Genomic DNA, 25,507 nt, shown 5'->3' with positions numbered 1-25,507 from the left:
CGAACACAGGGAACTCTGTGCATCCAAATGTACAGGCTAAGGACGCGTCTGCATATGTTTTGGTGAACAATCGAGTGTGCGTGTTCTGACAGCTGCCTCTATGCAGACGTCTCCACAGAGCCACTTCTGAATGCCCCGCAGCCCAGGACTGAATGGATACACTAACAAGTGCACCGGTGTGAGCAACCACATATGCAGAAGGACGTCTTTCATCTCACAGAAGCGCGAACGTCTTGGCGTTCAAGCACATGGCAGAAACAAGGTGTGAACAGATGAGCTGCTGCTATTTTCTCCGTTCGGCATGCTTCGTTGTAGCTCTCTTGCCGGTCGCCGGCTTAGCGGCTTGCTTTGCGCGACTAGGACTGGGGAGTGAAGGAGATAGCGCCGGAAACCTTGCCTTTTGCCTTCTTCGGCGCTGGAACCTGGTTGCTGCGCCTTCTCTTTGTCCATGTGCACACACACGATTCCTCAGCGAAAACCATGCAGAAACCTTACCTCGAGCACCCAGGGATGTGCACCCAGCACCACGTGCACGCACACGCAGCTAGAGAAAAGCACCTACCTTTTCACACACTGATGCCTAAGCAAACGCGTGGCCACACACACGCACACATCCGCAAGCGCGCCTACTCCCATCTATTGAGGGAAAGACGGACGAGCAACGTCCTGACAGGCTTGAGGGGAAAAACGTCCGTTGATGGTTGGCGTACTGCACGCCCGCCTACGGGGCTGCAGGGGAATCCACATTTGGAAGGTACCTGAAGATGTGTGCCTGTTCTTGGAGCTCCGCTAGTAGGGTAGCAAAGACACTCGTAGGCAGTACTGAATGCTGCTCCGTGCTACTTCTCCTCCGCTGGCAAATGCTTCACAGTCGCCCGAGGAAAGACGTTTAACAATCGATCTCCAAGAGAAACGAAACACATGATGCCATAAGGCGAAAGAATAGCAGGGCATCTCTTCACAAGCTTGTCCCTGATCTATAGCTGAGGGCAAACACTTGTGTGCTTGTGGGAGAGCCTGTGTCTTTCCTGGAAGCGTTTGGGAGTTTTGCTCAGACGCGTGTTTCCTCAAGTTCAAGAATCAAGATCTAGGATACCTGCAGACAGGTGCCTGTTTGTGTGGAGACAGTCTGTTTGAAACTGTGTTCCTCAGCGCCCGCTCTTTCTCCCCGTCGCTCCACACGCCTGGGAGTCCCTTTCTTTCTCTCCACAAGCACGTGTGTTGACTTCGTCGCACATGTGCATCTGCACAAGCGTTGAGCTCAGCAGAGCGTGTCTCTTGACACTTGATGTGCGTTGGCTGTGTCTGCGTGCTCCAGTGAAGAGAGAAACGGGAAATCATCTTGGTAGAGGCAACAAAGCAAAAGCGAGGCAGGATTGACATCTGCTCAACAGAGACGGATTCCCTGCGCTGACACAGTTCACAGTTACACGAGAAGCAATCTGAGCGGTCCGTCGACCGGAGACGTGTTTCCCAAGAGGTCGTTTAGCGAGTGAACAGCAGTGTGCGCGACTTTCAGGAGTGTGCCTGGAAAGTGCCAGAATCACCAGAGCATCTGTGCAAAAGCTGCTGCCTCTGTGACCGCATTGAGGCACGTTCCCGTGTCTCCGAGTACATAGACGGCTCTTCGCGTTCACTCCGAGGGAAACGGTCCGCTATTGCTTCTGTGCGTACAGACGCGATTCCCTTGTCTCTTGCGAACACAGGGAACTCTGTGCATCCAAATCTACAGGCTAAGGACGCGTCTGCATATGTTTTGGTGAACAATCGAGTGTGCGTGTTCTGACAGCTGCCTCTATGCAGACGTCTCCACAGAGCCACTTCTGAATGCCCCGCAGCCCAGGACTGAATGGATACACTAACAAGTGCACCGGTGTGAGCAACCACAGATGCAGAAGGACGTCTTTCATCTCACAGAAGCGCGAACGTCTTGGCGTTCAAGCACATGGCAGAAACAAGGTGTGAACAGATGAGCTGCTGCTATTTTCTCCGTTCGGCATGCTTCGTTGTAGCTCTCTTGCCGGTCGCCGGCTTAGCGGCTTGCTTTGCGCGACTAGGACTGGGGAGTGAAGGAGATAGCGCCGGAAACCTTGCCTTTTGCCTTCTTCGGCGCTGGAACCTGGTTGCTGCGCCTTCTCTTTGTCCATGTGCACACACACGATTCCTCAGCGAAAACCATGCAGAAACCTTACCTCGAGCACCCAGGGATGTGCACCCAGCACCACGTGCACGCACACGCAGCTAGAGAAAAGCACCTACCTTTTCACACACTGATGCCTAAGCAAACGCGTGGCCACACACACGCACACATCCGCAAGCGCGCCTACTCCCATCTATTGAGGGAAAGACGGACGAGCAACGTCCTGACAGGCTTGAGGGGAAAAACGTCCGTTGATGGTTGGCGTACTGCACGCCCGCCTACGGGGCTGCAGGGGAATCCACATTTGGAAGGTACCTGAAGATGTGTGCCTGTTCTTGGAGCTCCGCTAGTAGGGTAGCAAAGACACTCGTAGGCAGTACTGAATGCTGCTCCGTGCTACTTCTCCTCCGCTGGCAAATGCTTCACAGTCGCCCGAGGAAAGACGTTTAACAATCGATCTCCAAGAGAAACGAAACACATGATGCCATAAGGCGAAAGAATAGCAGGGCATCTCTTCACAAGCTTGTCCCTGATCTATAGCTGAGGGCAAACACTTGTGTGCTTGTGGGAGAGCCTGTGTCTTTCCTGGAAGCGTTTGGGAGTTTTGCTCAGACGCGTGTTTCCTCAAGTTCAAGAATCAAGATCTAGGATACCTGCAGACAGGTGCCTGTTTGTGTGGAGACAGTCTGTTTGAAACTGTGTTCCTCAGCGCCCGCTCTTTCTCCCCGTCGCTCCACACGCCTGGGAGTCCCTTTCTTTCTCTCCACAAGCACGTGTGTTGACTTCGTCGCACATGTGCATCTGCACAAGCGTTGAGCTCAGCAGAGCGTGTCTCTTGACACTTGATGTGCGTTGGCTGTGTCTGCGTGCTCCAGTGAAGAGAGAAACGGGAAATCATCTTGGTAGAGGCAACAAAGCAAAAGCGAGGCAGGATTGACATCTGCTCAACAGAGACGGATTCCCTGCGCTGACACAGTTCACAGTTACACGAGAAGCAATCTGAGCGGTCCGTCGACCGGAGACGTGTTTCCCAAGAGGTCGTTTAGCGAGTGAACAGCAGTGTGCGCGACTTTCAGGAGTGTGCCTGGAAAGTGCCAGAATCACCAGAGCATCTGTGCAAAAGCTGCTGCCTCTGTGACCGCATTGAGGCACGTTCCCGTGTCTCCGAGTACATAGACGGCTCTTCGCGTTCACTCCGAGGGAAACGGTCCGCTATTGCTTCTGTGCGTACAGACGCGATTCCCTTGTCTCTTGCGAACACAGGGAACTCTGTGCATCCAAATCTACAGGCTAAGGACGCGTCTGCATATGTTTTGGTGAACAATCGAGTGTGCGTGTTCTGACAGCTGCCTCTATGCAGACGTCTCCACAGAGCCACTTCTGAATGCCCCGCAGCCCAGGACTGAATGGATACACTAACAAGTGCACCGGTGTGAGCAACCACAGATGCAGAAGGACGTCTTTCATCTCACAGAAGCGCGAACGTCTTGGCGTTCAAGCACATGGCAGAAACAAGGTGTGAACAGATGAGCTGCTGCTATTTTCTCCGTTCGGCATGCTTCGTTGTAGCTCTCTTGCCGGTCGCCGGCTTAGCGGCTTGCTTTGCGCGACTAGGACTGGGGAGTGAAGGAGATAGCGCCGGAAACCTTGCCTTTTGCCTTCTTCGGCGCTGGAACCTGGTTGCTGCGCCTTCTCTTTGTCCATGTGCACACACACGATTCCTCAGCGAAAACCATGCAGAAACCTTACCTCGAGCACCCAGGGATGTGCACCCAGCACCACGTGCACGCACACGCAGCTAGAGAAAAGCACCTACCTTTTCACACACTGATGCCTAAGCAAACGCGTGGCCACACACACGCACACATCCGCAAGCGCGCCTACTCCCATCTATTGAGGGAAAGACGGACGAGCAACGTCCTGACAGGCTTGAGGGGAAAAACGTCCGTTGATGGTTGGCGTACTGCACGCCCGCCTACGGGGCTGCAGGGGAATCCACATTTGGAAGGTACCTGAAGATGTGTGCCTGTTCTTGGAGCTCCGCTAGTAGGGTAGCAAAGACACTCGTAGGCAGTACTGAATGCTGCTCCGTGCTACTTCTCCTCCGCTGGCAAATGCTTCACAGTCGCCCGAGGAAAGACGTTTAACAATCGATCTCCAAGAGAAACGAAACACATGATGCCATAAGGCGAAAGAATAGCAGGGCATCTCTTCACAAGCTTGTCCCTGATCTATAGCTGAGGGCAAACACTTGTGTGCTTGTGGGAGAGCCTGTGTCTTTCCTGGAAGCGTTTGGGAGTTTTGCTCAGACGCGTGTTTCCTCAAGTTCAAGAATCAAGATCTAGGATACCTGCAGACAGGTGCCTGTTTGTGTGGAGACAGTCTGTTTGAAACTGTGTTCCTCAGCGCCCGCTCTTTCTCCCCGTCGCTCCACACGCCTGGGAGTCCCTTTCTTTCTCTCCACAAGCACGTGTGTTGACTTCGTCGCACATGTGCATCTGCACAAGCGTTGAGCTCAGCAGAGCGTGTCTCTTGACACTTGATGTGCGTTGGCTGTGTCTGCGTGCTCCAGTGAAGAGAGAAACGGGAAATCATCTTGGTAGAGGCAACAAAGCAAAAGCGAGGCAGGATTGACATCTGCTCAACAGAGACGGATTCCCTGCGCTGACACAGTTCACAGTTACACGAGAAGCAATCTGAGCGGTCCATCGACCGGAGACGTGTTTCCCAAGAGGTCGTTTAGCGAGTGAACAGCAGTGTGCGCGACTTTCAGGAGTGTGCGTGGAAAGTGCCAGAATCACCAGAGCATCTGTGCAAAAGCTGCTGCCTCTGTGACCGCATTGAGGCACGTTCCCGTGTCTGCGAGTATATAGACGGCTCTTTCGCGTTCACTCCGAGGGAAACGGTCCGCTATTGCTTCTGTGCGTACAGACGCGATTCCCTTGTCTCTTGCGAACACAGGGAACTCTGTGCATCCAAATCTACAGGCTAAGGACGCGTCTGCATATGTTTTGGTGAACAATAGAGTGTGCGTGTTCTGACAGCTGCCTCTATGCAGACGTCTCCACAGAGCCACTTCTGAATGCCCCGCAGCCCAGGACTGAATGGATACACTAACAAGTGCACCGGTGTGAGCAACCACAGATGCAGAAGGACGTCTTTCATCTCACAGAAGCGCGAACGTCTTGGCGTTCAAGCACATGGCAGAAACAAGGTGTGAACAGATGCGCTGCTGCTATTTTCTCCGTTCGGCATGCTTCGTTGTAGCTCTCTTGCCGGTCGCCGGCTTAGCGGCTTGCTTTGCGCGACTAGGACTGGGGAGTGAAGGAGATAGCGCCGGAAACCTTGCCTTTTGCCTTCTTCGGCGCTGGAACCTGGTTGCTGCGCCTTCTCTTTGTCCATGTGCACACACACGATTCCTCAGCGAAAACCATGCAGAAACCTTACCTCGAGCACCCAGGGATGTGCACCCAGCACCACGTGCACGCACACGCAGCTAGAGAAAAGCACCTACCTTTTCACACACTGATGCCTAAGCAAACGCGTGGCCACACACACGCACACATCCGCAAGCGCGCCTACTCCCATCTATTGAGGGAAAGACGGACGAGCAACGTCCTGACAGGCTTGAGGGGAAAAACGTCCGTTGATGGTTGGCGTACTGCACGCCCGCCTACGGGGCTGCAGGGGAATCCACATTTGGAAGGTACCTGAAGATGTGTGCCTGTTCTTGGAGCTCCGCTAGTAGGGTAGCAAAGACACTCGTAGGCAGTACTGAATGCTGCTCCGTGCTACTTCTCCTCCGCTGGCAAATGCTTCACAGTCGCCGGAGGAAAGACGTTTAACAATCGATCTCCAAGAGAAACGAAACACATGATGCCATAAGGCGAAAGAATAGCAGGGCATCTCTTCACAAGCTTGTCCCTGATCTATAGCTGAGGGCAAACACCTGTGTGCTTGTGGGAGAGCCTGTGTCTTTCCTGGAAGCGTTTGGGAGTTTTGCTCAGACGCGTGTTTCCTCAAGTTCAAGAATCAAGATCTAGGATACCTGCAGACAGGTGTCTGTTTGTGTGGAGACAGTCTGTTTGAAACTGTGTTCCTCAGCGCCCGCTCTTTCTCCCCGTCGCTCCACACGCCTGGGAGTCCCTTTCTTTCTCTCCACAAGCACGTGTGTTGACTTCGTCGCACATGTGCATCTGCACAAGCGTTGAGCTCAGCAGAGCGTGTCTCTTGACACTTGATGTGCGTTGGCTGTGTCTGCCTGCTCCAGTGAAGAGAGAAACGGGAAATCATCTTGGTAGAGGCAACAAAGCAAAAGCGAGGCAGGATTGACATCTGCTCAACAGAGACGGATTCCCTGCGCTGACACAGTTCACAGTTACACGAGAAGCAATCTGAGCGGTCCGTCGACCGGAGACGTGTTTCCCAAGAGGTCGTTTAGCGAGTGAACAGCAGTGTGCGCGACTTTCAGGAGTGTGCCTGGAAAGTGCCAGAATCACCAGAGCATCTGTGCAAAAGCTGCTGCCTCTGTGACCGCATTGAGGCACGTTCCCGTGTCTGCGAGTATATAGACGGCTCTTTCGCGTTCGCTCCGAGGGAAACGGTCCGCTATTGCTTCTGTGCGTACAGACGCGATTCCCTTGTCTCTTGCGAACACAGGGAACTCTGTGCATCCAAATCTACAGGCTAAGGACGCGTCTGCATATGTTTTGGTGAACAATCGAGTGTGCGTGTTCTGACAGCTGCCTCTATGCAGACGTCTCCACAGAGCCACTTCTGAATGCCCCGCAGCCCAGGACTGAATGGATACACTAACAAGTGCACCGGTGTGAGCAACCACATATGCAGAAGGACGTCTTTCATCTCACAGAAGCACGAACGTCTTGGCGTTCAAGCACATGGCAGAAACAAGGTGTGAACAGATGCGCTGCTGCTATTTTCTCCGTTCGGCATGCTTCGTTGTAGATCTCTTGCCGGTCGCCGGCTTAGCGGCTTGCTTTGCGCGACTAGGTCTGCGGAGAGAAGGAGATAGCGCCGGAAACCTTGCCTTTTGCCTTCTTCGGCGCTGGAACCTGGTTGCTGCGCCTTCTCTTTGTCCATGTGCACACACACGATTCCTCAGCGAAAACCATGCAGAAACCTTTCCACGAGCACCCAGGGATGTGCACCCAGCACCACGTGCACGCACACGCAGCTAGAGAAAAGCACCTACCTTTTCACACACTGATGCCTAAGCAAACGCGTGGCCACACACACGCACACATCCGCAAGCGCGCCTACTCCCATCTATTGAGGGAAAGACGGACGAGCAACGTCCTGACAGGCTTGAGGGGAAAAACGTCCGTCGATGGTTGGCGTACTGCACGCCCGCCTACGGGGCTGCAGGGGAATCCACATTTGGAAGGTACCTGAAGATGTGTGCCTGTTCTTGGAGCTCCGCTAGTAGGGTAGCAAAGACACTCGTAGGCAGTACTGAATGCTGCTCCGTGCTACTTCTCCTCCGCTGGCAAATGCTTCACAGTCGCCCGAGGAAAGACGTTTAACAATCGATCTCCAAGAGAAACGAAACACATGATGCCATAAGGCGAAAGAATAGCAGGGCATCTCTTCATAAGCTTGTCCCTGATCTATAGCTGAGGGCAAACACTTGTGTGCTTGTGGGAGAGCCTGTGTCTTTCCTGGAAGCGTTTGGGAGTTTTGCTCAGACGCGTGTTTCCTCAAGTTCAAGAATCAAGATCTAGGATACCTGCAGACAGGTGCCTGTTTGTGTGGAGACAGTCTGTTTGAAACTGTGTTCCTCAGCGCCCGCTCTTTCTCCCCGTCGCTCCACACGCCTGGGAGTCCCTTTCTTTCTCTCCACAAGCACGTGTGTTGACTTCGTCGCACATGTGCATCTGCACAAGCGTTGAGCTCAGCAGAGTGTGTCTCTTGACACTTGATGTGCGTTGGCTGTGTCTGCGTGCTCCAGTGAAGAGAGAAACGGGAAATCGTCTTGGTAGAGGCAACAAAGCAAAAGCGAGGCAGGATTGACATCTGCTCAACAGAGACGGATTCCCTGCGCTGACACAGTTCACAGTTACACGAGAAGCAATCTGAGCGGTCCATCGACCGGAGACGTGTTTCCCAAGAGGTCGTTTAGCGAGTGAACAGCAGTGTGCGCGACTTTCAGGAGTGTGCGTGGAAAGTGCCAGAATCACCAGAGCATCTGTGCAAAAGCTGCTGCCTCTGTGACCGCATTGAGGCACGTTCCCGTGTCTGCGAGTATATAGACGGCTCTTTCGCGTTCGCTCCGAGGGAAACGGTCCGCTATTGCTTCTGCGCGTACAGACGCGATTCCCTTGTCTCTTGCGAACACAGGGAACTGTGTGCATCCAAATCTACAGGCTAAGGACGCGTCTGCATATGTTTTGGTGAACAATCGAGTGTGCGTGTTGTGACAGCTGCCTCTATGCAGACGTCTCCACAGAGCCACTTCTGAATGCCCCGCAGCCCAGGACTGAATGGATACACTAACAAGTGCACCGGTGTGAGCAACCACATATGCAGAAGGACGTCTTTCATCTCACAGAAGCGCGAACGTCTTGGCGTTCAAGCACATGGCAGAAACAAGGTGTGAACAGATGCGCTGCTGCTATTTTCTCCGTTCGGCATGCTTCGTTGTAGCTCTCTTGCCGGTCGCCGGCTTAGCGGCTTGCTTTGCGCGACTAGGACTGGGGAGTGAAGGAGATAGCGCCGGAAACCTTGCCTTTTGCCTTCTTCGGCGCTGGAACCTGGTTGCTGCGCCTTCTCTTTGTCCATGTGCACACACACGATTCCTCAGCGAAAACCATGCAGAAACCTTACCTCGAGCACCCAGGGATGTGCACCCAGCACCACGTGCACGCACACGCAGCTAGAGAAAAGCACCTACCTTTTCACACACTGATGCCTAAGCAAACGCGTGGCCACACACACGCACACATCCGCAAGCGCGCCTACTCCCATCTATTGAGGGAAAGACGGACGAGCAACGTCCTGACAGGCTTGAGGGGAAAAACGTCCGTTGATGGTTGGCGTACTGCACGCCCGCCTACGGGGCTGCAGGGGAATCCACATTTGGAAGGTACCTGAAGATGTGTGCCTGTTCTTGGAGCTCCGCTAGTAGGGTAGCAAAGACACTCGTAGGCAGTACTGAATGCTGCTCCGTGCTACTTCTCCTCCGCTGGCAAATGCTTCACAGTCGCCCGAGGAAAGACGTTTAACAATCGATCTCCAAGAGAAACGAAACACATGATGCCATAAGGCGAAAGAATAGCAGGGCATCTCTTCACAAGCTTGTCCCTGATCTATAGCTGAGGGCAAACACTTGTGTGCTTGTGGGAGAGCCTGTGTCTTTCCTGGAAGCGTTTGGGAGTTTTGCTCAGACGCGTGTTTCCTCAAGTTCAAGAATCAAGATCTAGGATACCTGCAGACAGGTGCCTGTTTGTGTGGAGACAGTCTGTTTGAAACTGTGTTCCTCAGCGCCCGCTCTTTCTCCCCGTCGCTCCACACGCCTGGGAGTCCCTTTCTTTCTCTCCACAAGCACGTGTGTTGACTTCGTCGCACATGTGCATCTGCACAAGCGTTGAGCTCAGCAGAGTGTGTCTCTTGACACTTGATGTGCGTTGGCTGTGTCTGCGTGCTCCAGTGAAGAGAGAAACGGGAAATCATCTTGGTAGAGGCAACAAAGCAAAAGCGAGGCAGGATTGACATCTGCTCAACAGAGACGGATTCCCTGCGCTGACACAGTTCACAGTTACACGAGAAGCAATCTGAGCGGTCCATCGACCGGAGACGTGTTTCCCAAGAGGTCGTTTAGCGAGTGAACAGCAGTGTGCGCGACTTTCAGGAGTGTGCGTGGAAAGTGCCAGAATCACCAGAGCATCTGTGCAAAAGCTGCTGCCTCTGTGACCGCATTGAGGCACGTTCCCGTGTCTGCGAGTATATAGACGGCTCTTTCGCGTTCGCTCCGAGGGAAACGGTCCGCTATTGCTTCTGTGCGTACAGACGCGATTCCCTTGTCTCTTGCGAACACAGGGAACTGTGTGCATCCAAATCTACAGGCTAAGGACGCGTCTGCATATGTTTTGGTGAACAATCGAGTGTGCGTGTTCTGACAGCTGCCTCTATGCAGACGTCTCCACAGAGCCACTTCTGAATGCCCCGCAGCCCAGGACTGAATGGATACACTAACAAGTGCACCGGTGTGAGCAACCACATATGCAGAAGGACGTCTTTCATCTCACAGAAGCGCGAACGTCTTGGCGTTCAAGCACATGGCAGAAACAAGGTGTGAACAGATGCGCTGCTGCTATTTTCTCCGTTCGGCATGCTTCGTTGTAGATCTCTTGCCGGTCGCCGGCTTAGCGGCTTGCTTTGCGCGACTAGGTCTGCGGAGAGAAGGAGATAGCGCCGGAAACCTTGCCTTTTGCCTTCTTCGGCGCTGGAACCTGGTTGCTGCGCCTTCTCTTTGTCCATGTGCACACACACGATTCCTCAGCGAAAACCATGCAGAAACCTTTCCACGAGCACCCAGGGATGTGCACCCAGCACCACGTGCACGCACACGCAGCTAGAGAAAAGCACCTACCTTTTCACACACTGATGCCTAAGCAAACGCGTGGCCACACACACGCACACATCCGCAAGCGCGCCTACTCCCATCTATTGAGGGAAAGACGGACGAGCAACGTCCTGACAGGCTTGAGGGGAAAAACGTCCGTCGATGGTTGGCGTACTGCACGCCCGCCTACGGGGCTGCAGGGGAATCCACATTTGGAAGGTACCTGAAGATGTGTGCCTGTTCTTGGAGCTCCGCTAGTAGGGTAGCAAAGACACTCGTAGGCAGTACTGAATGCTGCTCCGTGCTACTTCTCCTCCGCTGGCAAATGCTTCACAGTCGCCCGAGGAAAGACGTTTAACAATCGATCTCCAAGAGAAACGAAACACATGATGCCATAAGGCGAAAGAATAGCAGGGCATCTCTTCATAAGCTTGTCCCTGATCTATAGCTGAGGGCAAACACTTGTGTGCTTGTGGGAGAGCCTGTGTCTTTCCTGGAAGCGTTTGGGAGTTTTGCTCAGACGCGTGTTTCCTCAAGTTCAAGAATCAAGATCTAGGATACCTGCAGACAGGTGCCTGTTTGTGTGGAGACAGTCTGTTTGAAACTGTGTTCCTCAGCGCCCGCTCTTTCTCCCCGTCGCTCCACACGCCTGGGAGTCCCTTTCTTTCTCTCCACAAGCACGTGTGTTGACTTCGTCGCACATGTGCATCTGCACAAGCGTTGAGCTCAGCAGAGTGTGTCTCTTGACACTTGATGTGCGTTGGCTGTGTCTGCGTGCTCCAGTGAAGAGAGAAACGGGAAATCGTCTTGGTAGAGGCAACAAAGCAAAAGCGAGGCAGGATTGACATCTGCTCAACAGAGACGGATTCCCTGCGCTGACACAGTTCACAGTTACACGAGAAGCAATCTGAGCGGTCCATCGACCGGAGACGTGTTTCCCAAGAGGTCGTTTAGCGAGTGAACAGCAGTGTGCGCGACTTTCAGGAGTGTGCGTGGAAAGTGCCAGAATCACCAGAGCATCTGTGCAAAAGCTGCTGCCTCTGTGACCGCATTGAGGCACGTTCCCGTGTCTGCGAGTATATAGACGGCTCTTTCGCGTTCGCTCCGAGGGAAACGGTCCGCTATTGCTTCTGCGCGTACAGACGCGATTCCCTTGTCTCTTGCGAACACAGGGAACTGTGTGCATCCAAATCTACAGGCTAAGGACGCGTCTGCATATGTTTTGGTGAACAATCGAGTGTGCGTGTTGTGACAGCTGCCTCTATGCAGACGTCTCCACAGAGCCACTTCTGAATGCCCCGCAGCCCAGGACTGAATGGATACACTAACAAGTGCACCGGTGTGAGCAACCACATATGCAGAAGGACGTCTTTCATCTCACAGAAGCGCGAACGTCTTGGCGTTCAAGCACATGGCAGAAACAAGGTGTGAACAGATGCGCTGCTGCTATTTTCTCCGTTCGGCATGCTTCGTTGTAGCTCTCTTGCCGGTCGCCGGCTTAGCGGCTTGCTTTGCGCGACTAGGACTGGGGAGTGAAGGAGATAGCGCCGGAAACCTTGCCTTTTGCCTTCTTCGGCGCTGGAACCTGGTTGCTGCGCCTTCTCTTTGTCCATGTGCACACACACGATTCCTCAGCGAAAACCATGCAGAAACCTTACCTCGAGCACCCAGGGATGTGCACCCAGCACCACGTGCACGCACACGCAGCTAGAGAAAAGCACCTACCTTTTCACACACTGATGCCTAAGCAAACGCGTGGCCACACACACGCACACATCCGCAAGCGCGCCTACTCCCATCTATTGAGGGAAAGACGGACGAGCAACGTCCTGACAGGCTTGAGGGGAAAAACGTCCGTTGATGGTTGGCGTACTGCACGCCCGCCTACGGGGCTGCAGGGGAATCCACATTTGGAAGGTACCTGAAGATGTGTGCCTGTTCTTGGAGCTCCGCTAGTAGGGTAGCAAAGACACTCGTAGGCAGTACTGAATGCTGCTCCGTGCTACTTCTCCTCCGCTGGCAAATGCTTCACAGTCGCCCGAGGAAAGACGTTTAACAATCGATCTCCAAGAGAAACGAAACACATGATGCCATAAGGCGAAAGAATAGCAGGGCATCTCTTCACAAGCTTGTCCCTGATCTATAGCTGAGGGCAAACACTTGTGTGCTTGTGGGAGAGCCTGTGTCTTTCCTGGAAGCGTTTGGGAGTTTTGCTCAGACGCGTGTTTCCTCAAGTTCAAGAATCAAGATCTAGGATACCTGCAGACAGGTGCCTGTTTGTGTGGAGACAGTCTGTTTGAAACTGTGTTCCTCAGCGCCCGCTCTTTCTCCCCGTCGCTCCACACGCCTGGGAGTCCCTTTCTTTCTCTCCACAAGCACGTGTGTTGACTTCGTCGCACATGTGCATCTGCACAAGCGTTGAGCTCAGCAGAGTGTGTCTCTTGACACTTGATGTGCGTTGGCTGTGTCTGCGTGCTCCAGTGAAGAGAGAAACGGGAAATCATCTTGGTAGAGGCAACAAAGCAAAAGCGAGGCAGGATTGACATCTGCTCAACAGAGACGGATTCCCTGCGCTGACACAGTTCACAGTTACACGAGAAGCAATCTGAGCGGTCCATCGACCGGAGACGTGTTTCCCAAGAGGTCGTTTAGCGAGTGAACAGCAGTGTGCGCGACTTTCAGGAGTGTGCGTGGAAAGTGCCAGAATCACCAGAGCATCTGTGCAAAAGCTGCTGCCTCTGTGACCGCATTGAGGCACGTTCCCGTGTCTGCGAGTATATAGACGGCTCTTTCGCGTTCGCTCCGAGGGAAACGGTCCGCTATTGCTTCTGTGCGTACAGACGCGATTCCCTTGTCTCTTGCGAACACAGGGAACTGTGTGCATCCAAATCTACAGGCTAAGGACGCGTCTGCATATGTTTTGGTGAACAATCGAGTGTGCGTGTTCTGACAGCTGCCTCTATGCAGACGTCTCCACAGAGCCACTTCTGAATGCCCCGCAGCCCAGGACTGAATGGATACACTAACAAGTGCACCGGTGTGAGCAACCACATATGCAGAAGGACGTCTTTCATCTCACAGAAGCGCGAACGTCTTGGCGTTCAAGCACATGGCAGAAACAAGGTGTGAACAGATGCGCTGCTGCTATTTTCTCCGTTCGGCATGCTTCGTTGTAGATCTCTTGCCGGTCGCCGGCTTAGCGGCTTGCTTTGCGCGACTAGGTCTGCGGAGAGAAGGAGATAGCGCCGGAAACCTTGCCTTTTGCCTTCTTCGGCGCTGGAACCTGGTTGCTGCGCCTTCTCTTTGTCCATGTGCACACACACGATTCCTCAGCGAAAACCATGCAGAAACCTTTCCACGAGCACCCAGGGATGTGCACCCAGCACCACGTGCACGCACACGCAGCTAGAGAAAAGCACCTACCTTTTCACACACTGATGCCTAAGCAAACGCGTGGCCACACACACGCACACATCCGCAAGCGCGCCTACTCCCATCTATTGAGGGAAAGACGGACGAGCAACGTCCTGACAGGCTTGAGGGGAAAAACGTCCGTCGATGGTTGGCGTACTGCACGCCCGCCTACGGGGCTGCAGGGGAATCCACATTTGGAAGGTACCTGAAGATGTGTGCCTGTTCTTGGAGCTCCGCTAGTAGGGTAGCAAAGACACTCGTAGGCAGTACTGAATGCTGCTCCGTGCTACTTCTCCTCCGCTGGCAAATGCTTCACAGTCGCCCGAGGAAAGACGTTTAACAATCGATCTCCAAGAGAAACGAAACACATGATGCCATAAGGCGAAAGAATAGCAGGGCATCTCTTCATAAGCTTGTCCCTGATCTATAGCTGAGGGCAAACACTTGTGTGCTTGTGGGAGAGCCTGTGTCTTTCCTGGAAGCGTTTGGGAGTTTTGCTCAGACGCGTGTTTCCTCAAGTTCAAGAATCAAGATCTAGGATACCTGCAGACAGGTGCCTGTTTGTGTGGAGACAGTCTGTTTGAAACTGTGTTCCTCAGCGCCCGCTCTTTCTCCCCGTCGCTCCACACGCCTGGGAGTCCCTTTCTTTCTCTCCACAAGCACGTGTGTTGACTTCGTCGCACATGTGCATCTGCACAAGCGTTGAGCTCAGCAGAGTGTGTCTCTTGACACTTGATGTGCGTTGGCTGTGTCTGCGTGCTCCAGTGAAGAGAGAAACGGGAAATCGTCTTGGTAGAGGCAACAAAGCAAAAGCGAGGCAGGATTGACATCTGCTCAACAGAGACGGATTCCCTGCGCTGACACAGTTCACAGTTACACGAGAAGCAATCTGAGCGGTCCATCGACCGGAGACGTGTTTCCCAAGAGGTCGTTTAGCGAGTGAACAGCAGTGTGCGCGACTTTCAGGAGTGTGCGTGGAAAGTGCCAGAATCACCAGAGCATCTGTGCAAAAGCTGCTGCCTCTGTGACCGCATTGAGGCACGTTCCCGTGTCTGCGAGTATATAGACGGCTCTTTCGCGTTCGCTCCGAGGGAAACGGTCCGCTATTGCTTCTGCGCGTACAGACGCGATTCCCTTGTCTCTTGCGAACACAGGGAACTGTGTGCATCCAAATCTACAGGCTAAGGACGCGTCTGCATATGTTTTGGTGAACAATCGAGTGTGCGTGTTGTGACAGCTGCCTCTATGCAGACGTCTCCACAGAGCCACTTCTGAATGCCCCGCAGCCCAGGACTGAATGGATACACTAACAAGTGCACCGGTGTGAGCAACCACATATGCAGAAGGACGTCTTTCATCTCACAGAAGCGCGAACGTCTTGGCGTTCAAGCACATGGCAGAAACAAGGTGTGAACAGATGCGCTGCTGCTATTTTCTCCGTTCGGCATGCTTCGTTGTAGCTCTCTTGCCGGTCGCCGGCTTAGCGGCTTGCTTTGCGCGACTAGGACTGGGGAGTGAAGGAGATAGCGCCGGAAACCTTGCCTTTTGCCTTCTTCGGCGCTGGAACCTGGTTGCTGCGCCTTCTCTTTGTCCATGTGCACACACACGATTCCTCAGCGAAAACCATGCAGAAACCTTACCTCGAGCACCCAGGGATGTGCACCCAGCACCACGTGCACGCACACGCAGCTAGAGAAAAGCACCTACCTTTTCACACACTGATGCCTAAGCAAACGCGTGGCCACACACACGCACACATCCGCAAGCGCGCCTACTCCCATCTATTGAGGGAAAGACGGACGAGCAACGTCCTGACAGGCTTGAGGGGAAAAACGTCCGTTGATGGTTGGCGTACTGCACGCCCGCCTACGGGGCTGCAGGGGAATCCACATTTGGAAGGTACCTGAAGATGTGTGCCTGTTCTTGGAGCTCCGCTAGTAGGGTAGCAAAGACACTCGTAGGCAGTACTGAATGCTGCTCCGTGCTACTTCTCCTCCGCTGGCAAATGCTTCACAGTCGCCCGAGGAAAGACGTTTAACAATCGATCTCCAAGAGAAACGAAACACATGATGCCATAAGGCGAAAGAATAGCAGGGCATCTCTTCACAAGCTTGTCCCTGATCTATAGCTGAGGGCAAACACTTGTGTGCTTGTGGGAGAGCCTGTGTCTTTCCTGGAAGCGTTTGGGAGTTTTGCTCAGACGCGTGTTTCCTCAAGTTCAAGAATCAAGATCTAGGATACCTGCAGACAGGTGCCTGTTTGTGTGGAGACAGTCTGTTTGAAACTGTGTTCCTCAGCGCCCGCTCTTTCTCCCCGTCGCTCCACACGCCTGGGAGTCCCTTTCTTTCTCTCCACAAGCACGTGTGTTGACTTCGTCGCACATGTGCATCTGCACAAGCGTTGAGCTCAGCAGAGTGTGTCTCTTGACACTTGATGTGCGTTGGCTGTGTCTGCGTGCTCCAGTGAAGAGAGAAACGGGAAATCATCTTGGTAGAGGCAACAAAGCAAAAGCGAGGCAGGATTGACATCTGCTCAACAGAGACGGATTCCCTGCGCTGACACAGTTCACAGTTACACGAGAAGCAATCTGAGCGGTCCATCGACCGGAGACGTGTTTCCCAAGAGGTCGTTTAGCGAGTGAACAGCAGTGTGCGCGACTTTCAGGAGTGTGCGTGGAAAGTGCCAGAATCACCAGAGCATCTGTGCAAAAGCTGCTGCCTCTGTGACCGCATTGAGGCACGTTCCCGTGTCTGCGAGTATATAGACGGCTCTTTCGCGTTCGCTCCGAGGGAAACGGTCCGCTATTGCTTCTGTGCGTACAGACGCGATTCCCTTGTCTCTTGCGAACACAGGGAACTGTGTGCATCCAAATCTACAGGCTAAGGACGCGTCTGCATATGTTTTGGTGAACAATCGAGTGTGCGTGTTCTGACAGCTGCCTCTATGCAGACGTCTCCACAGAGCCACTTCTGAATGCCCCGCAGCCCAGGACTGAATGGATACACTAACAAGTGCACCGGTGTGAGCAACCACATATGCAGAAGGACGTCTTTCATCTCACAGAAGCGCGAACGTCTTGGCGTTCAAGCACATGGCAGAAACAAGGTGTGAACAGATGCGCTGCTGCTATTTTCTCCGTTCGGCATGCTTCGTTGTAGCTCTCTTGCCGGTCGCCGGCTTAGCGGCTTGCTTTGCGCGACTAGGACTGGGGAGTGAAGGAGATAGCGCCGGAAACCTTGCCTTTTGCCTTCTTCGGCGCTGGAACCTGGTTGCTGCGCCTTCTCTTTGTCCATGTGCACACACACGATTCCTCAGCGAAAACCATGCAGAAACCTTACCTCGAGCACCCAGGGATGTGCACCCAGCACCACGTGCACGCACACGCAGCTAGAGAAAAGCACCTACCTTTTCACACACTGATGCCTAAGCAAACGCGTGGCCACACACACGCACACATCCGCAAGCGCGCCTACTCCCATCTATTGAGGGAAAGACGGACGAGCAACGTCCTGACAGGCTTGAGGGGAAAAACGTCCGTTGATGGTTGGCGTACTGCACGCCCGCCTACGGGGCTGCAGGGGAATCCACATTTGGAAGGTACCTGAAGATGTGTGCCTGTTCTTGGAGCTCCGCTAGTAGGGTAGCAAAGACACTCGTAGGCAGTACTGAATGCTGCTCCGTGCTACTTCTCCTCCGCTGGCAAATGCTTCACAGTCGCCCGAGGAAAGACGTTTAACAATCGATCTCCAAGAGAAACGAAACACATGATGCCATAAGGCGAAAGAATAGCAGGGCATCTCTTCACAAGCTTGTCCCTGATCTATAGCTGAGGGCAAACACTTGTGTGCTTGTGGGAGAGCGTGTGTCTTTCCTGGAAGCGTTTGGGAGTTTTGCTCAGACGCGTGTTTCCTCAAGTTCAAGAATCAAGATCTAGGATACCTGCAGACAGGTGCCTGTTTGTGTGGAGACAGTCTGTTTGAAACTGTGTTCCTCAGCGCCCGCTCTTTCTCCCCGTCGCTCCACACGCCTGGGAGTCCCTTTCTTTCTCTCCACAAGCACGTGTGTTGACTTCGTCGCACATGTGCATCTGCACAAGCGTTGAGCTCAGCAGAGTGTGTCTCTTGACACTTGATGTGCGTTGGCTGTGTCTGCGTGCTCCAGTGAAGAGAGAAACGGGAAATCATCTTGGTAGAGGCAACAAAGCAAAAGCGAGGCAGGATTGACATCTGCTCAACAGAGACGGATTCCCTGCGCTGACACAGATCACAGTTACACGAGAAGCAATCTGAGCGGTCCATCGACCGGAGACGTGTTTCCCAAGAGGTCGTTTAGCGAGTGAACAGCAGTGTGCGCGACTTTCAGGAGTGTGCGTGGAAAGTGCCAGAATCACCAGAGCATCTGTGCAAAAGCTGCTGCCTCTGTGACCGCATTGAGGCACGTTCCCGTGTCTGCGAGTATATAGACGGCTCTTTCGCGTTCGCTCCGAGGGAAACGGTCCGCTATTGCTTCTGTGCGTACAGACGCGATTCCCTTGTCTCTTGCGAACACAGGGAACTCTGTGCATCCAAATCTACAGGCTAAGGACGCGTCTGCATATGTTTTGGTGAACAATCGAGTGTGCGTGTTCTGACAGCTGCCTCTATGCAGACGTCTCCACAGAGCCACTTCTGAATGCCCCGCAGCCCAGGACTGAATGGATACACTAACAAGTGCACCGGTGTGAGCAACCACATATGCAGAAGGACGTCTTTCATCTCACAGAAGCGCGAACGTCTTGGCGTTCAAGCACATGGCAGAAACAAGGTGTGAACAGATGCGCTGCTGCTATTTTCTCCGTTCGGCATGCTTCGTTGTAGCTCTCTTGCCGGTCGCCGGCTTAGCGGCTTGCTTTGTGCGACTAGGACTGGGGAGTGAAGGAGATAGCGCCGGAAACCTTGCCTTTTGCCTTCTTCGGCGCTGGAACCTGGTTGCTGCGCCTTCTCTTTGTCCATGTGCACACACACGATTCCTCAGCGAAAACCATGCAGAAACCTTACCTCGAGCACCCAGGGATGTGCACCCAGCACCACGTGCACGCACACGCAGCTAGAGAAAAGCACCTACCTTTTCACACACTGATGCCTAAGCAAACGCGTGGCCACACACACGCACACATCCGCAAGCGCGCCTACTCCCATCTATTGAGGGAAAGACGGACGAGCAACGTCCTGACAGGCTTGAGGGGAAAAACGTCCGTCGATGGTTGGCGTACTGCACGCCCGCCTACGGGGCTGCAGGGGAATCCACATTTGGAAGGTACCTGAAGATGTGTGCCTGTTCTTGGAGCTCCGCTAGTAGGGTAGCAAAGACACTCGTAGGCAGTACTGAATGCTGCTCCGTGCGACTTCTCCGCCGGTGGCAAATGCTTCACAGTCGCCCTAGGAAAGACGTTTAACAATCGATCTCCAAGAGAAACGAAACACATGATGCCATAAGGCGAAAGAATAGCAGGGCATCTCTTCACAAGCTTGTCCCTGATCTATAGCTGAGGGCAAACACTTGTGTGCTTGTGGGAGAGCGTGTGTCTTTCCTGGAAGCGTTTGGGAGTTTTGCTCAGACGCGTGTTTCCTCAAGTTCAAGAATCAAGATCTAGGATACCTGCAGACAGGTGCCTGTTTGTGTGGAGACAGTCTGTTTGAAACTGTGTTCCTCAGCGCCCGCTCTTTCTCCCCGTCGCTCCACACGCCTGGGAGTCCCTTTCTTTCTCTCCACAAGCACGTGTGTTGACTTCGTCGCACATGTGCATCTGCACAAGTGTTGAGCTCAGCAGAGCGTGTCTCTTGACACTTGATGTGCGTTGGCTGTGTCTGCGTGCTCCAGTGAAGAGAGAAACGGGAAATCATCTTGGTAGAGGCAACAAAGCAAAAGCGAGGCAGGATTGACATCTGCTCAACAGAGACGGATTCCCTGCGCTGACACAGTTCACAGTTACACGAGAAGCAATCTGAGCGGTCCGTCGACCGGAGACGTGTTTCCCAAGAGGTCGTTTAGCGAGTGAACAGCAGTGTGCGCGACTTTCAGGAGTGTGCCTGGAAAGTGCCAGAATCACCAGAGCATCTGTGCAAAAGCTGCTGCCTCTGTGACCGCATTGAGGCACGTTCCCGTGTCTGCGAGTACATAGACGGCTCTTCGCGTTCACTCCGAGGGAAACGGTCCGCTATTGCTTCTGTGCGTACAGACGCGATTCCCTTGTCTCTTGCGAACACAGGGAACTCTGTGCATCCAAATCTACAGGCTAAGGACGCGTCTGCATATGTTTTGGTGAACAATCGAGTGTGCGTGTTCTGACAGCTGCCTCTATGCAGACGTCTCCACAGAGCCACTTCTGAATGCCCCGCAGCCCAGGACTGAATGGATACACTAACAAGTGCACCGGTGTGAGCAACCACATATGCAGAAGGACGTCTTTCATCTCACAGAAGCGCGAACGTCTTGGCGTTCAAGCACATGGCAGAAACAAGGTGTGAACAGATGAGCTGCTGCTATTTTCTCCGTTCGGCATGCTTCGTTGTAGCTCTCTTGCCGGTCGCCGGCTTAGCGGCTTGCTTTGCGCGACTAGGACTGGGGAGTGAAGGAGATAGCGCCGGAAACCTTGCCTTTTGCCTTCTTCGGCGCTGGAACCTGGTTGCTGCGCCTTCTCTTTGTTCATGTGCACACACACGATTCCTCAGCGAAAACCATGCAGAAACCTTACCTCGAGCACCCAGGGATGTGCACCCAGCACCACGTGCACGCACACGCAGCTAGAGAAAAGCACCTACCTTTTCACACACTGATGCCTAAGCAAACGCGTGGCCACACACACGCACACATCCGCAAGCGCGCCTACTCCCATCTATTGAGGGAAAGACGGACGAGCAACGTCCTGACAGGCTTGAGGGGAAAAACGTCCGTCGATGGTTGGCGTACTGCACGCCCGCCTACGGGGCTGCAGGGGAATCCACATTTGGAAGGTACCTGAAGATGTGTGCCTGTTCTTGGAGCTCCGCTAGTAGGGTAGCAAAGACACTCGTAGGCAGTACTGAATGCTGCTCCGTGCTACTTCTCCTCCGCTGGCAAATGCTTCACAGTCGCCCTAGGAAAGACGTTTAACAATCGATCTCCAAGAGGAACGAAACACATGATGCCATAAGGCGAAAGAATAGCAGGGCATCTCTTCACAAGCTTGTCCCTGATCTATAGCTGAGGGCAAACACTTGTGTGCTTGTGGGAGAGCGTGTGTCTTTCCTGGAAGCGTTTGGGAGTTTTGCTCAGACGCGTGTTTCCTCAAGTTCAAGAATCAAGATCTAGGATACCTGCAGACAGGTGCCTGTTTGTGTGGAGACAGTCTGTTTGAAACTGTGTTCCTCAGCGCCCGCTCTTTCTCCCCGTCGCTCCACACGCCTGGGAGTCCCTTTCTTTCTCTCCACAAGCACGTGTGTTGACTTCGTCGCACATGTGCATCTGCACAAGTGTTGAGCTCAGCAGAGCGTGTCTCTTGACACTTGATGTGCGTTGGCTGTGTCTGCGTGCTCCAGTGAAGAGAGAAACGGGAAATCATCTTGGTAGAGGCAACAAAGCAAAAGCGAGGCAGGATTGACATCTGCTCAACAGAGACGGATTCCCTGCGCTGACACAGTTCACAGTTACACGAGAAGCAATCTGAGCGGTCCGTCGACCGGAGACGTGTTTCCCAAGAGGTCGTTTAGCGAGTGAACAGCAGTGTGCGCGACTTTCAGGAGTGTGCGTGGAAAGTGCCAGAATCACCAGAGCATCTGTGCAAAAGCTGCTGCCTCTGTGACCGCATTGAGGCACGTTCCCGTGTCTGCGAGTATATAGACGGCTCTTTCGCGTTCACTCCGAGGGAAACGGTCCGCTATTGCTTCTGTGCGTACAGACGCGATTCCCTTGTCTCTTGCGAACACAGGGAACTCTGTGCATCCAAATCTACAGGCTAAGGACGCGTCTGCATATGTTTTGGTGAACAATCGAGTGTGCGTGTTCTGACAGCTGCCTCTATGCAGACGTCTCCACAGAGCCACTTCTGAATGCCCCGCAGCCCAGGACTGAATGGATACACTAACAAGTGCACCGGTGTGAGCAACCACATATGCAGAAGGACGTCTTTCATCTCACAGAAGCGCGAACGTCTTGGCGTTCAAGCACATGGCAGAAACAAGGTGTGAACAGATGCGCTGCTGCTATTTTCTCCGTTCGGCATGCTTCGTTGTAGCTCTCTTGCCGGTCGCCGGCTTAGCGGCTTGCTTTGCGCGACTAGGACTGGGGAGTGAAGGAGATAGCGCCGGAAACCTTGCCTTTTGCCTTCTTCGGCGCTGGAACCTGGTTGCTGCGCCTTCTCTTTGTCCATGTGCACACACACGATTCCTCAGCGAAAACCATGCAGAAACCTTACCTCGAGCACCCAGGGATGTGCACCCAGCACCACGTGCACGCACACGCAGCTAGAGAAAAGCACCTACCTTTTCACACACTGATGCCTAAGCAAACGCGTGGCCACACACACGCACACATCCGCAAGCGCGCCTACTCCCATCTATTGAGGGAAAGACGGACGAGCAACGTCCTGACAGGCTTGAGGGGAAAAACGTCCGTTGATGGTTGGCGTACTGCACGCCCGCCTACGGGGCTGCAGGGGAATCCACATTTGGAAGGTACCTGAAGATGTGTGCCTGTTCTTGGAGCTCCGCTAGTAGGGTAGCAAAGACACTCGTAGGCAGTACTGAATGCTGCTCCGTGCTACTTCTCCTCCGCTGGCAAATGCTTCACAGTCGCCCGAGGAAAGACGTTTAACAATCGATCTCCAAGAGAAACGAAACACATGATGCCATAAGGCGAAAGAATAGCAGGGCATCTCTTCACAAGCTTGTCCCTGATCTATAGCTGAGGGCAAACACTTGTGTGCTTGTGGGAGAGCCTGTGTCTTTCCTGGAAGCGTTTGGGAGTTTTGCTCAGACGCGTGTTTCCTCAAGTTCAAGAATCAAGATCTAGGATACCTGCAGACAGGTGCCTGTTTGTGTGGAGACAGTCTGTTTGAAACTGTGTTCCTCAGCGCCCGCTCTTTCTCCCCGTCGCTCCACATGCCTGGGAGTCCCTTTCTTTCTCTCCACAAGCACGTGTGTTGACTTCGTCGCACATGTGCATCTGCACAAGCGTTGAGCTCAGCAGAGTGTGTCTCTTGACACTTGATGTGCGTTGGCTGTGTCTGCCTGCTCCAGTGAAGAGAGAAACGGGAAATCATCTTGGTAGAGGCAACAAAGCAAAAGCGAGGCAGGATTGACATCTGCTCAACAGAGACGGATTCCCTGTGCTGACACAGTTCACAGTTACACGAGAAGCAATCTGAGCGGTCCATCGACCGGAGACGTGTTTCCCAAGAGGTCGTTTAGCGAGTGAACAGCAGTGTGCGCGACTTTCAGGATAGTGCGTGGAAAGTGCCAGAATCACCAGAGCATCTGTGCAAAAGCTGCTGCCTCTGTGACCGCATTGAGGCACGTTCCCGTGTCTGCGAGTATATAGACGGCTCTTTCGCGTTCGCTCCGAGGGAAACGGTCCGCTATTGCTTCTGTGCGTACAGACGCGATTCCCTTGTCTCTTGCGAACACAGGGAACTCTGTGCATCCAAATCTACAGGCTAAGGACGCGTCTGCATATGTTTTGGTGAACAATCGAGTGTGCGTGTTCTGACAGCTGCCTCTATGCAGACGTCTCCACAGAGCCACTTCTGAATGCCCCGCAGCCCAGGACTGAATGGATACACTAACAAGTGCACCGGTGTGAGCAACCACATATGCAGAAGGACGTCTTTCATCTCACAGAAGCGCGAACGTCTTGGCGTTCAAGCACATGGCAGAAACAAGGTGTGAACAGATGAGCTGCTGCTATTTTCTCCGTTCGGCATGCTTCGTTGTAGCTCTCTTGCCGGTCGCCGGCTTAGCGGCTTGCTTTGCGCGACTAGGACTGGGGAGTGAAGGAGATAGCGCCGGAAACCTTGCCTTTTGCCTTCTTCGGCGCTGGAACCTGGTTGCTGCGCCTTCTCTTTGTCCATGTGCACACACACGATTCCTCAGCGAAAACCATGCAGAAACCTTACCTCGAGCACCCAGGGATGTGCACCCAGCACCACGTGCACGCACACGCAGCTAGAGAAAAGCACCTACCTTTTCACACACTGATGCCTAAGCAAACGCGTGGCCACACACACGCACACATCCGCAAGCGCGCCTACTCCCATCTATTGAGGGAAAGACGGACGAGCAACGTCCTGACAGGCTTGAGGGGAAAAACGTCCGTTGATGGTTGGCGTACTGCACGCCCGCCTACGGGGCTGCAGGGGAATCCACATTTGGAAGGTACCTGAAGATGTGTGCCTGTTCTTGGAGCTCCGCTAGTAGGGTAGCAAAGACACTCGTAGGCAGTACTGAATGCTGCTCCGTGCTACTTCTCCTCCGCTGGCAAATGCTTCACAGTCGCCCGAGGAAAGACGTTTAACAATCGATCTCCAAGAGAAACGAAACACATGATGCCATAAGGCGAAAGAATAGCAGGGCATCTCTTCACAAGCTTGTCCCTGATCTATAGCTGAGGGCAAACACTTGTGTGCTTGTGGGAGAGCCTGTGTCTTTCCTGGAAGCGTTTGGGAGTTTTGCTCAGACGCGTGTTTCCTCAAGTTCAAGAATCAAGATCTAGGATACCTGCAGACAGGTGCCTGTTTGTGTGGAGACAGTCTGTTTGAAACTGTGTTCCTCAGCGCCCGCTCTTTCTCCCCGTCGCTCCACACGCCTGGGAGTCCCTTTCTTTCTCTCCACAAGCACGTGTGTTGACTTCGTCGCACATGTGCATCTGCACAAGTGTTGAGCTCAGCAGAGCGTGTCTCTTGACACTTGATGTGCGTTGGCTGTGTCTGCGTGCTCCAGTGAAGAGAGAAACGGGAAATCATCTTGGTAGAGGCAACAAAGCAAAAGCGAGGCAGGATTGACATCTGCTCAACAGAGACGGATTCCCTGCGCTGACACAGTTCACAGTTACACGAGAAGCAATCTGAGCGGTCCATCGACCGGAGACGTGTTTCCCAAGAGGTCGTTTAGCGAGTGAACAGCAGTGTGCGCGACTTTCAGGATAGTGCGTGGAAAGTGCCAGAATCACCAGAGCATCTGTGCATAAGCTGCTGCCTCTGTGACCGCATTGAGGCACGTTCCCGTGTCTGCGAATATATAGACGGCTCTTTCGCGTTCGCTCCGAGGGAAACGGTCCGCTATTGCTTCTGTGCGTACAGACGCGATTCCCTTGTCTCTTGCGAACACAGGGAACTCTGTGCATCCAAATCTACAGGCTAA

This window comes from Patagioenas fasciata, chromosome 2 (assembly GCF_037038585.1).
Source record: "Patagioenas fasciata isolate bPatFas1 chromosome 2, bPatFas1.hap1, whole genome shotgun sequence".
Taxonomy (NCBI): Eukaryota; Metazoa; Chordata; class Aves; order Columbiformes; family Columbidae; genus Patagioenas; species Patagioenas fasciata.
Note: the sequence above shows the minus strand (reverse complement) of the source record.